General features: G+C 35.8%; 1 protein-coding gene across 3 annotated transcripts in view; it reads left to right on the forward strand.

The window, feature by feature from the left end:
• DENND1A (DENN domain containing 1A) overlaps positions 1–12,793 on the forward strand; it is a 211,402-nt gene that overhangs the window by 39,994 nt on the left and 158,615 nt on the right. The window lies entirely within an intron of this gene.

A 12,793-nucleotide genomic window follows, 5' to 3' on the forward strand; every position in this document is an offset into this window, starting at 1 on the left:
TTGTCATATGTTACAAGTTGTTTTTTCATTACCTTTTCTTTAGAGCAAGTAGGTGAGATCAGTTTTTCTTATGTATTTCTATTTGTGCCTTTTATGTCCTTGTCTAGTATTACTTAATTAGTATAAAAAATGCAGAACCTCTTCAAATCTAATGTCTTTGTGTATGTAGTAGGGTGTACTATCCTTGTTCTAAGTCTCTGCGTTATGAGGCATTTGTGCTAGATAGAATTGCAAACCTTAAGAAATACATGGCAAAGATGATTTGCATCTTAATAGAACCCTTGGCATCATCTGTTAATCCCAGTTCCATTTTAGACTCGAAGTTAGTAAATCGAAGGATTATGGTAGTTAAGTATTTCTATGACGAGAGAATTCAGCCACGGTATGTATTTAACAGCCTAATAGAATAGCTTTCTTTAGTACTCCATCAGCTCTGCTCAGAATTTCACATAGCATCATAGCATTCTAGATTTCTGTATTACTGTATGTGTTTATGTTACTACTACTTGGTGATTGGCTGCAAAAATGATTGCAGTGGATTTGTGCAGAGCAAAATAGTGTCGGTCTTTGTATCCCTGAAAAAGTTAGTCCTGAAGTCTAAGGCATGCCAAGTGACAAAGTACTCAAAACTATTTCTTTTTTTTTTTTCGTCTTTAAGCTAGGAGTCTAAGCAGCTACTCCAGTTGTTCTTGTCTATGAAGGAGCTGAGATGGAGATGCTGTTTTCCCTGTTTGTTGCATCATTGATGACATTAGTGGAATGTTTATCCAGTTAGGATACCTGTTTTCAGAAATCATGGTGCAGGGCAGGAGTGGTAAAAGTGCAGAAAACAAACAGTAATTAACTGCCAATTAATCTTTTGAAGGAGCCTGGGAGGTGACTTGATTTTGGCCTGAGAGTACCTGAGGTAGTGTTGGACTCTCAAATCTGTGTGTGAAAGCCATGTCAAAAGCCAATGTCCAGAAGTTAGAAAAATTCTGAATAGAAGTAGATGAATAATTGGGTTCAAGTGTGAGGAAATGTAGTTCAAGCCGCTTTCTAAACAATTTCCATTTTCCTTCGTGTAAAATTTGAATCAATATTGGAAGCTCAATAAACACAATTTGATTTCACCACAAATTATTCAGCTGAGTGCAAATACTACTGGATACAATCGTATGGCCTTTGTTATACAAGGGGTCAGGCTAGATGATCATAATGGTCCCTTCTGGCCTTAAAAATCTGTGAATATATGAATAATTTAAAACCTGTCCTGCCAACCCTTATTCGTTGAGGTAGTCATATTAAAATCCTGTGGGACTACTCGTGTGAGTAAAGGTTGTGGGATCAGGCCTAAAGTGAGTAATCATTATCACTTATGTTTAAATTCATTGATAAAACTATAAAATATTCAATTCAAGTAAAGATGGGTTTCTTTAAAATGGGAGATGCTTATGCAGTAATATTCTACTTTGGTTTGTTAAGCCAGCCACTATCAAAATAGTTTAGAAAGTTGTGTTGTTTCAGTCTCCTGAACCATTCAGTTCTGTACTGGTGCTATAGATCAATTTATAAACAATTTCAAAAATATTGTTTGAAAACTTTTAATATGTAGAAAGTATCTTTGTTTTGTTTAAAAATAAAAAAGATTCAAGCGCCTAACGATATGGTGAGTGTAGGCATATTAAAATTGAAGTACTATCCTTTGCAAACAGTAGAACTTGTTTTGAAACATGATTAAAATAAGTATCAGCAGTCAATAAAGTAGTTAAACAATTTCTCAGTTGATTAGAGATCACTTTTTTAAATCAAGAATTTAGTGGGATGACTTGGTTATCTAGCTTAAAAATCTGAATTGCTAATGACTAAGACTATTTTTGAGACCATACTACTAAACGAGCATTGCTAATGCTCTGTCTTGCAGCTTCCTCCCCCCCCCTTAACGTGTTTTCTATTGCTTCTGTAATATAGCTGTACTATTTTAACAAAGTAAGAAGAATGTTTGTTTTGTGGCTCCTAAAGTACTCATTAATGCTTCGAAGTTTCCTGAGCATGTGGAGGAGAAAACAGTTCTTTGGATTCCTGCTCTTGCAACTTGTCTGCCCATACCCCAGCGTATAAATGCATTAAAAAAATGTGATAAAGCAGCTAAAGCTTCACTGAAGGTGCTGTAACGACAAAAAGCAAGTGGGAAATAAAAGTGTATTTTTTTTATTTGCAGATCATCCTGTGGCATGTAAAAGAGCATCAGACCAGCCAAAACAGCTTGTGCTTTTATTTAAAGAGATCATCTTGAGTTCTTGTAGCCAGGTGCTGGTGCAGGTAGGGGGTGTGAAGGGGAAGTCTAGAAGATTGCTGTCCCTTTGTGTTGATTTCCAAGGTGGCAGGAGATTTCCATGACTTACTCTTGACAGCAAAGGGACTTCCTAGAATTTGGGTTTGGGCTGGTGTGGATGGAAATAAAACTTTTTTTGGTTTTCCTAATAGAGAGTCTTGCTACGTGTGGTACTTACTTGAAAGTAGGCATGCCCTTTTAGTTGCTCCACACCTCACACCCCTAAGTGACAAACTGTAAGATCACATAATCTGTTCATTCTTTTCAGGAGGAGGAATTTTATATTAAAATGTTGCTTCTCTATGAAGTCAGATGGTGATTTGTTACTTCAGTAATAACAAGTATTCAGTCATAGTTATCTGCGTGGTTATCAACCCCCCGTGCCCTCAGTAGCTTAGGCTGTAAGGGCGGAGTGCCCCGACGAATACACAACGCAGATGTGGGTAGGAATGCCAGTGCCCGTATGAGTCCTAAATGGCAGGGGTACTGAATTCCAAGGTACTATAACAGCAATATGGCAGAATGCATTTTCTGGAAGTTTTATATTTCTTAATACTTTACTACCTCCGCTATGAAAGAAAGCTAGTTTATAATCATGTGTATAACAGGAATTTTAAGATTTTTACATATTTTAATTTCCCGGTACTGCATTTTCTCATAGACATCTATTGGTTTTAGTATATGTTTTGAATAATTTCATAAATGTATAGTGCAAAGCATTTGGATTGCACGATGCCTTAATTGACTTTCCCAAATTATTTTGCATGTATTATTCTTTGCTCTTTTTAAAATTTATTTTTTAAAGGAATGATTGGAAAGTAGCCTCAAAGAAAGGATTTGTTGGTGATTGATAGATGACATTAACTGATGTTCACATACTCAATTTTTCACGTGTGTCTGGGCAGCAGTGTAGAACTGGTAGTGTATTATAGAGAAAAGTTGGGAATTGTTCCATGTTGACCCAGGGAAGTCCAAAGTTCTTAGTTTTGTACTTGGAAAACTTAAGTTTCTAAGTTCAGTCACCTTGTACATATCAGGTGTCTTCAAGTAAAAACCACTTTGCCTGGCTAATGAATGTTTTCATAGCTTTCAGGTTTATGATCCCTATTCTCTCTAGCGCGTTCCTATATTTGGAAATCTAAAAGTTGTGAAAATACTGCTAAATTTGAAAAGCTGTATCCTCTTATAACCTTCAGCTACCTAAGATGATCACTGGCTCCATCTCATCTCTGCAAAGTTTAATGTTAGAAAAATTCTTTCCCTGGGGGCACTAGTGTCCTCATCACATGTCATCATTTTCTCCTTCCTTCTCCTTTAGGGAGTTCTCAAGTCGGTATGATGTGAATGCAAGTCTGAGAAACGGGTGCTCCTGAATTTTAAAAACTGGTCAGCTGTTGCCCCCTTTGGGATAGGTGTTTAGTCTTGTTATGTTTCCTCAGCTGCAAAAAGTAGCTAATACCTGTGTAACGGAGTTGTTAAGTAACTTAATTAGTGACTAGCTTTAGAGCTCTTCTACAGCTACATGTTCTTCTCTCCAGCATAAGGAGGATCTTGGTCATAGCAATTAGAAGACTTTTGTGAGAAGGCAAATCCACGAATTCTATCAGTTTCTGGTATTTGATAAGACTGTGCTAGGCATATCCATGGCATTTTGCTTAGCAGTCCTAGTTTTTAGGTAACAGTTCTAAAAGCATTCTTCTGTTTTCTTTTAAGCACCACAGCATGATGAAACGTTTTTTCTCATTACTTCTCAGGAATTACGTATTTTGCTCACTTGTTGGTTAGGATTCCCAGTCTGTAGCTTATTTCCTGCTACGGCTGCCACTAATAGAGAATTTATGATACGCAGTGACTAACTGAATTCAGTATACGCTCTAATATTCTCTTTGGTAACCAGTGCAGGAAGAAATTGGAGTCTAATGTTATTCTTTCACACTTTTTAATGCTTTGAATTTTTATAAAAGATCTTGTCAGTGAGATGACTTAATTTTACAGTGAGAGAGAGTAGAATTTCTGTAATATGGAAATGGCACAAAAGTGGTACTGAAGTCCTTCTTTGCACAAAGGCAGAGAAGTTGGTGGTGGCAAATTCTTAACCTTTGCTTTTTAACCATAAAATTCCACTGTTGCCTTTATTTAAACTGTTTTCAAAATTGGAAGTTTCTTCATGTCCTTTTTCTTGAGCAAAGGACAGTTGATTTTTTAATAATATTTACTATTCATTGAACGAAGTTTTTTGTTTGGTTTTTGGTTTTTTTGGGTTTTTTTGCTGGTTGTTTGCTTGCAACATCCTAGCGATTAATTTTGCCTTTAATTTGATTTCCTGTCTGTTGTGCCTGGATGCTGCAGAATTGTATATGAAAATTTGCACCCAGCTAGAAGAGATTACAATCTTCAAAAGCCAAAACTGTTTGGGTTTTTTCTACCCCCCTGAGAAATGAATCTCCTGTTGGGGCTGAACTGCAACGCAGACTTATAAAGGTGTAACATAGTTACGTGGGCAGGATTTGATTTTTAACTTTTAATTTAGGCTTGGAGCTCTGGCCGTTCTCTTTTAATGTATTATATTTGTGTGAATGAATTCCTGTGGCTTGCGTTATCTGATTATATTAAAGACCAAATCTGTCCCAATCTTATTGTGAATATGACAGAAAATCTGATTGGAATAGTACTGTCATAATATGGTACTGTGATCATAAAGTTTGCATTTGATAAACAGAGCTCATTTTCAGATATTCTAGCAGATACTGGCTTAGAGTATTTACTTGCATATATTTTTAAAAAGGGTGTATGGGGGCTGGTGCAGAAGTGATTAACAAAGCATGATCTCGCCCATTTATGTAAACAGGGTATTTCTTTTGTGAACATGTCTTGTTAACTATCCGTTGCAGACCTTTATTGGTGCTTCTTGAATAATTTGTTTAAACTATGCAGTACAGATTCCTTATTTTAGCACTAAGACTTACAAAGGCTTCTTTTAGCAGCCTTTAATTTTGTACTTATGTATGTGACATAGCCTGTGGCTGTGATCTCTGCTGTGAATCTGCAGTTGTTTTGGGATGAAAGAAGAAGGCAGCTGGAAACTCAGTAGCTACATCTAGCTGTCTACCTAGAGAAGGCCTTGATTTCAAGTTTATCTAAACAAGCTCGACTAATCCCAACTATCTAGGGGGATCCACTGTCAAAACAAGCAGCATGGCCCTAAGGCAAACACAACCATACAGAAATGAAGGCTGGGACTTCCAATACTCCAATGACTGCATACTGGAGGCTTTTTTTCGTGAAAGAGAGTAAGAGAGGTAGAATTTGCATAATGCCTTTTCATTGGGAACTTTTGGAAAGCTGACAGAGGTCCAGCTTATAGCTCTGTAGCCACAATACAGAGTCTATAGGAGAATCCTTGAATGACCTAACCATATTGAAAGAAAAAATGAAAGCATCGAAGTATAGCCAAGTGAGTGTGGAAAAGAGGGCTGCTGCATTGTCTAACATCTGCTCTACTTCTCGTTAGTTTTGTTCTTTGGTATTCTATGTGGACTTTGGAGAAACCTAAGACAGCCTAACATGAATCCTATAATCTTCCTTCTGAATATTTATGTAGTGTGCCAGCCTCTAAGCTGTCCTTTGCATCTTCCTACTTCCCCCTCATTTTCATGCTCTCAAATGAGGCCAACATTTCAAAAGCTAAATAAATGTTTGTGAATGTTTATAAAAGATTTGCATAAATTTGTCCTTGTTTGACAAAGATCACTTTTTTCTTATGCCAGTTCTGAAATTTTTTAAAGGTTTCAGTGCATGTCTTGACAACAAAGTCCTGCCTCAGAGAACAATGATTGCTGATTAAGTGGGTATGCAGTTGTAGCTGAATAGAGCATTTGAGACGACATCTAAAAGGGCCAGTCATCTTAAGTAGAATTATAATATTTAACAAATGTTAACCAAAGTATATATTTAAAGCTTTGTTTTCAATGCAATATACCTGTGCAGTTGACTGAGAAGTGTGTGATTATCTTTTCACAGCTAATAGTTCTCACCTAATTTTTCCTGCAATTTGGAAGTGAAAATATTCCTCGTTTTTAGTCACTAAATGTTTAAAATATATTTAATTCAATTAGCATTCTAGCTTTCTGATATTGACACTTCTTATCTTTGCCAATTGATCAGTGTTTATGCACGTAATTAGACCTGATTTTTTTTTATTCTTGTTTGCATAATTTTTCAATTCTTTGTGATTTAAGACTGGAATGATTATTCTTACTACAGTAGCTGTAGATTTTTTTATTTTTTATTTTTTTTTAAGCATGGTAACCAAAATCCATTTGTCTTAAAATAAAACTAAATCTTCACTTTATTTAAGGGTTTTAAAGACATTTATCGAGGAGATCTCCTTGAAAAACTGCTTAAATATTTAGTTCAGCTTTACTTCCAGATTTTTTCCTACTGGAAAAAAAGTAATAGCTGTTTCTGTTCTTTTGTTCTAATAGTTGAGAGGTTGAAGTTGTCATTAAGGCAAAAACTAGAGCTACTTCTCTGACACAGTTTTTATCACATCTGCTAGGCCTGTGTCCCAGGAGGAGCTGTGCGGAGCAGTGAATTCAGCATAGGCCCATTATCTACTGTTTTTGCGTATGTTGTAAAAGGAGTGAGACCTCAGGGAGGCTTGGAGCCTCCTCCCGTGTAATGTCCAAATCAGATTTGAAGGACTGGTGGCAGGAAAGCTTTGGCCTTGGGGTGTGAATTCTAAGAAACAGAGTCACAATTAGGTTTAAAAAATTCAGGGATTTTGAGCTTTATCTTGAAATATGTTTTTAGTAATGCAAGTAGAAAAGTTGCCCATCTGTGCACATATTTTGTACGTTTAAAATATTTAAATGATCGCAGGCCTCAATATGCTTAGGAAATGTTATTTATCTCGTGCTCTTCCTGTTACCAGGATTTTGTATATGTGTTGGGTTTTTTGTGTGTTTTTAAAAAAATAGCACTTTCCTGAGAACAATTGGTTACCTTCAGTGAAATGATGTTATTTCATACTGGGTACCATGCCCCTTCAGACCCTCATACAGGAGGAGGCGACTTTTGTAGAAGAAAAACCCTCCCCTAATTCAAACTTTACAATTGCTCAAATGGATTTTTAGAACACTAAGCAAATAGATGAACCAGTGCTATTGTATTGGAATACTAGTAGAATTTTAAAAAGTAAGAGATAAAACTAAATTAATGTAATTTAAGTCAACACTGCCAAGAAAATTATACTCCTGTTTTTTGGGGGTAGAACATTCTTTTAAAGAACTGAATAAAATTAATTCTTAAAACACTTTGACCGTTATAAAAATGAGTAATGTTCAGTAGCGCTGTAAGACGTAAAAAGATTTTGTGATAAAATCAATGCAAGATGAAATTTGACATAAATATTTTAAATGAGCAATGCTTTTTTAAAAAAGAATGTGTTGTATCAGTTTTTCAAAAACTAGAAAAATCTTTCAAATCTAGAGAAATGCTGCTTTAAGTTTCTTGCTCTTTGCTTTCTCTGCTTTGTCATATTGCAAAATCTCACCTTTCTGTTGTGGCTGTGTGACGCTGGCCTCTGTGTGCAGGACACTTTCTTTTTAATTTGAGAATTAGTTTTTATAAGCTGCTTGAATTGGAATGCTTCTCCTGATTTTTAATTATGTAATTGCATGATATTTGTTAATTGATGAGAATAATCTGTAATAATAACTTGAGGAAAATCTGCTGTAAGATAATACAAGCTGACACTAACAGTAAGTACAAATTAAAGTTTAAATTTTCAAAACGCAAGACTTACTGATCCCTGTTTGTTACTCATAGCCGTGTTCAGGCTCGTGGCTGAATGTTTTTGTGCTGGCATTGCTTTGTTATATTCAAAATTTTATTTAAAGAATATAAAACAGGACTACCTTTTCCCATCCATTGTGTTTGCTTTGTAAAATGTTTAAAGTAGTGAGCAAAACTTGTCACTGAGGTGCTTATTATTGTGCAGAAAGGTGTTCCCTTTCCTAGGAAAATGTGTATGAATTTCTGACCAGCTCTGTGTAGGTAGCAGAATTTATGGTGTTCTACCCAGATTGTTCTGTACTTTTTCTATCACCACCCTTTGGGTTTTAAACAGAGTTGTTGTCAGGTTTAAGTTGGTTATTTGGTGCACTAGCAACTGTTTTGAATTCTTAAACCTGTTGTTCTATGATTTAATTAATCGTTAGCTTACAGTTATTCAAATAGATGAATTAAACATAAGAGCAGTTTACAATTTTGTGGCTATAAGGTAGATTAATGTACAAGCCAAATATCAAAATAATTGGGTAATATTTTGCTCCAGTTAATGTCTTGGCACGCTTTTTATGCTGTATTAACATTTTTGCTATGTTTAAATTTGATGTTGTTTCTGAGCAGAAGTAGAAGCATCTATAGTTCCTTGCTGGTCAAGTCGGGATCCTGCGACCTGTTCTCACTCCCCTTGAGCCCTTGGGGCTGGCTGTGTTTGTTCTCTTCCTAACCCTCCTTGCTCTCCAGTATCAACTCCTTCCTTCATCAGTCTGTTGATGTGTTCTTGAAACTCTCTTGGTGTGTGTCCTTCCGTGAAGAGGATGGATTTCATGTTTGTTTCATGGATTCAGATGGTATTTCAAGCTGGATAAGATGAAAACTGTTTGTATTTCCATCCTTTCTGTTTAGTGTTTCACTTACAGCAACTCACCTATGCTTCACCTCTGGTTTAAGGTCGAGGAAATAAAACAGCAGTCGTCTTTTTCATCGCTGAGTCATCCCTTCCATCCATGGAAGGCTCATCTTACTCGCAGTGCTCCATTCTCTTGTAATATTTGAGTTGTCCTCCTGTAAAAATGTATGTACTTTCTGAAATATGGTGATGGTGGTTTGGGGTGGTTTGGTTTTTTTTTTTCTTTCTTTCTTTTTCCCCCCATGATGCACAGCTAAAGGTCTTGTCTGTACCCTGGGTAGTCTTTTCAGCTTTGCCTTGTTTTTCCTCATGTTTCCCAACAGGCTGCCAAATACAGGTCCCCAACCTGTTGGGTTTGTGGTATATTGTTTCCCTTCTCTGACTCACGCTAATACGTGAGTCTTGCCTTAAGCATTCATCATTTTTCACAGATCTCTGCCTGTATTTTAGTTTCTTTTCTCTCCAACTTTTACTTAGGCTTCTTGTTCCACTTTGAATGTCTGTTGCATCATGCATCTTTCTAAGAGTAGATTGTTTGCAATGGTCTCTTGTTCTTGCATTAGATAATCAATTTGCATATCATTTTGTCGGTGCAGTTTTATTTAATGGTAAATTTGGGAAGCATGGGAAATCTGTTACCAATGTTCACTTGAATAAGAGAACTTAAGTGATCCCGTATATTTAAGATGCTCTGAAGTTGTTGTCTTGAAGGTGGGAGCATACGGTGGAAGGTTTAAAAATAAAAATAAAAAAGACATGACTTAAGATACAACTTGCATATTAAATTAACAAGTGAATATGCAAATTTTTTCAGCAATGTTGAGCTTCCTTTACTATTTCGTCTCAATACATAGATAATTTGGGACAGAAGCCAAGTGTGTATTGTGTGTTTTTAACAACCTTGCTTTCCATACGCTTTTCAAGGCTCTGTGTGTGTGTGTGTGTGTGTGTGTGTGTGTGTGAAATCCTTTTAGAGGCTGCCTCACCTTCATAAATTGCGATGTGACACAAAAGGGCTGAACACTGTATTCCTGCCTCATTTATTTTGAAAACTTTGCTACTGAAACCAAACTTAATCAATGAGCTCTGTGTTGTCTCCGATAAGTTATGTACTGGCTTTATTGATTGGGAAGGATTTTAGAAAATCCATGTGGGGTTTATAATGTCAGCAGTGTTTTGATTATGAAAAGAGTTGGAACCCTGGGACAAGGAACCAGGTGGTGTATGTCCTAAAGCCACTGGTGACACGGCTGGGCTGAATCCCTCAAGGGACACAGTTCATGCCCTGCACTTTAACTGTGGTGACTGGCTGCTATAGATGCACTTTTTGCTCATTAAAATGTTAAAAATCAAACTGCATGTAAAAAGATTTGTGAAAATATAAACTTGGGGATTGATCCAGAAAACTGGCATGTGAGACCCCGGAGACACTGGTTTCAGCTACTGGGTAATTTACGCTTATCAGCTGTGTGTCCTGGATTGTTTGGGATCTTTTTTTTTTTTTCTTTTATTCTTTTTTTTTTTTTTAGGGTGTTTTGCTTTAGAGGCATTTATGTAGGTTTTCCTTTAAGAAAATAGGCATAGGGGAATAAAATAAGAAAACAGGCTATTGATGCTACCTCTGTTTCATGTCAGGTGAAAACATAAAAAGGATTGTAAGATGCTGACATGGAGGGATTCTAGGTTTGGTTTTGTTATGGTTTTGGTTTGAAATTGTAAAGAAATGATGATTTTTCTAGGCCATAAGTAACCACCCACATAAAGAGGTCTTGTAGGAAGTCGTCTATTATACAGGCATTGCTAAGCTTTCAAACTGAGCAGTATTTAAAGAAAAAAAAAAGCAAAAAAAAAAAAGCATTACATTTATAGTAACGAGCTTGCAACTTGAGCAAAAATTGAATAGTTCTGCAGTAATTGTATTTCTTACATGCAAAAAATCAGCATTTTTGCTAATTAAGCCTAATTCTGTATGTGGTTTTTGTTTTTTTTTTTTGGTTTTTTTTTTTTTTTTGAAATAGTTAAAATTTAAAGAAAAGTCTGTGGTTAACCTGTACTAGTCTTAATTCTTTCAGTTGTAAATCAAGTTAGATAAGTATTGGTGTATAATGAGCGGCAAATTATGTCTGATAACATTACAAAAGCCATGTAATAATATCACTGTAAAATCTTACTTTAAAAGACAAGGCAATGTGTCGTGGTGCAGATTCAATATATTGCCTCTTTAAGTGAAGATTTCATTTTCTGTGTTTAAGAAGCTGTAAATACAAGAAACAAGTGCAAAGTAAGTTCTGAGTAATACACTACTATCCTGCAATAACACGATGCTGCCGAGATGATAGAGTTTTATTATGTGAACATTTTACTTGCAGTTACAGTAATTATTTAAACCATCAAAATAATGGGGAGAATATATTTTGCCCTTTGAGGTGACTGATGACTTGATACCTTTTAACGCTGTTTTATTTCAGAATTCTGTGTAGCAGCTACATGACTTTGTTTCTAAAAAATACACATGCAGTAATTTTTTTAAGGACAATTTGTATTGATAAGGCCAATAAAAGTATAGGTACTTTCCTGTGATTTTGATAATTTTAAAATTCTGATGTGGGTTTTTTTTAACATTTTATGCATTGTGATTTCAGTTGTTGGTAAAGGACAACTGTGTAATGGTTCAAATTGGTCGAGACATAGTTTTTGTGCACAAGCAATCAGTTGTTCAGCAGACAGTCGATCCTTGTGGAAGTCGGTGAGATTCTGCACGAGGGTGAACCCAATCACATTCATGAGGCCTTTACTATCAAGGCATTGTTTCGTACCAAAACACCTATTTCTGCAGAGTTTACTCTGAAACCTATGTAGTTCCTTTCTAAGAGCTGAAATTGAGAGGAGGATCCTTCTTTGCTTTACATGGCATTTTTCAATATATCCTTTCTTGTTCTTTAAAACCAGGAGGTTGTTAAATAATCTATCAAGAAGGCAAAGTTTCCATATCTGTTTCTGCCTGAAATCTTAAGAACTTGCCACATTTTAGTTGTCAAGAAACTTCCCAAGAAGAGTCTATGAGCAGTTGAGCCTGAAACCATTGCTAAGAATGGGATGTGCTTATTTGAATTATGGAGGAGGAACATGTTCTTGCAAAGGAGTCAATATGTTTTCTGCTTCATTGAATAGGTTATTAGATTGATGTAGTTTATTTGTTGAATGATGACATTGGTTTTAGAAATAAATGAAGCGGGAAGTACCAATTTAGTTATTGATGATAATTTATTACTATTGGTCAGAAAAGCGGTGAATTTATCAGAGGGCTTGTCGTTTAGTCGGGGTTATCTTGTTTCAGCTGAAAGCAGAAATACAGTTTACATTTCAGGTCCTGAGATATTTAAGTGTGAAGGAGAACGAATTGGCTGGTAGTAAAGGTCTGCAAACTGGGTAGACCTTTATGGTGAGTTGGGGATTGTAGAATTTAAATTTTGAATGTTACAGAACAATATAACGTAAATGGGTAACTTTTGTTGTGTTCGTAGACAAATTTGGGACTAAAATGTTTCTGGTTTTGCCTCCTCAGTGACTGTATTTGTTTACAGTTGTGAACTTGAATTTCTCTGCTGATCATGTTTTCAGTTTTCATATTCATGCTTTTTATTTAAGATCATGCAAAGACTATACTTAAATGTTTGTCTGTGATGCTGTTTTGCAACATTTAGGAATGGTTTGTAGGTTAAGCAATTTGTATTACTTTTAATACACGTTATTTTAATCAGTCTTTTAACACTCAGGTTTTC

This window comes from Egretta garzetta, unplaced genomic scaffold, assembly GCF_000687185.1.
Source record: "Egretta garzetta isolate BGI_Z169 unplaced genomic scaffold, ASM68718v1 scaffold211, whole genome shotgun sequence".
Classification (NCBI taxonomy): Eukaryota; Metazoa; Chordata; class Aves; order Pelecaniformes; family Ardeidae; genus Egretta; species Egretta garzetta.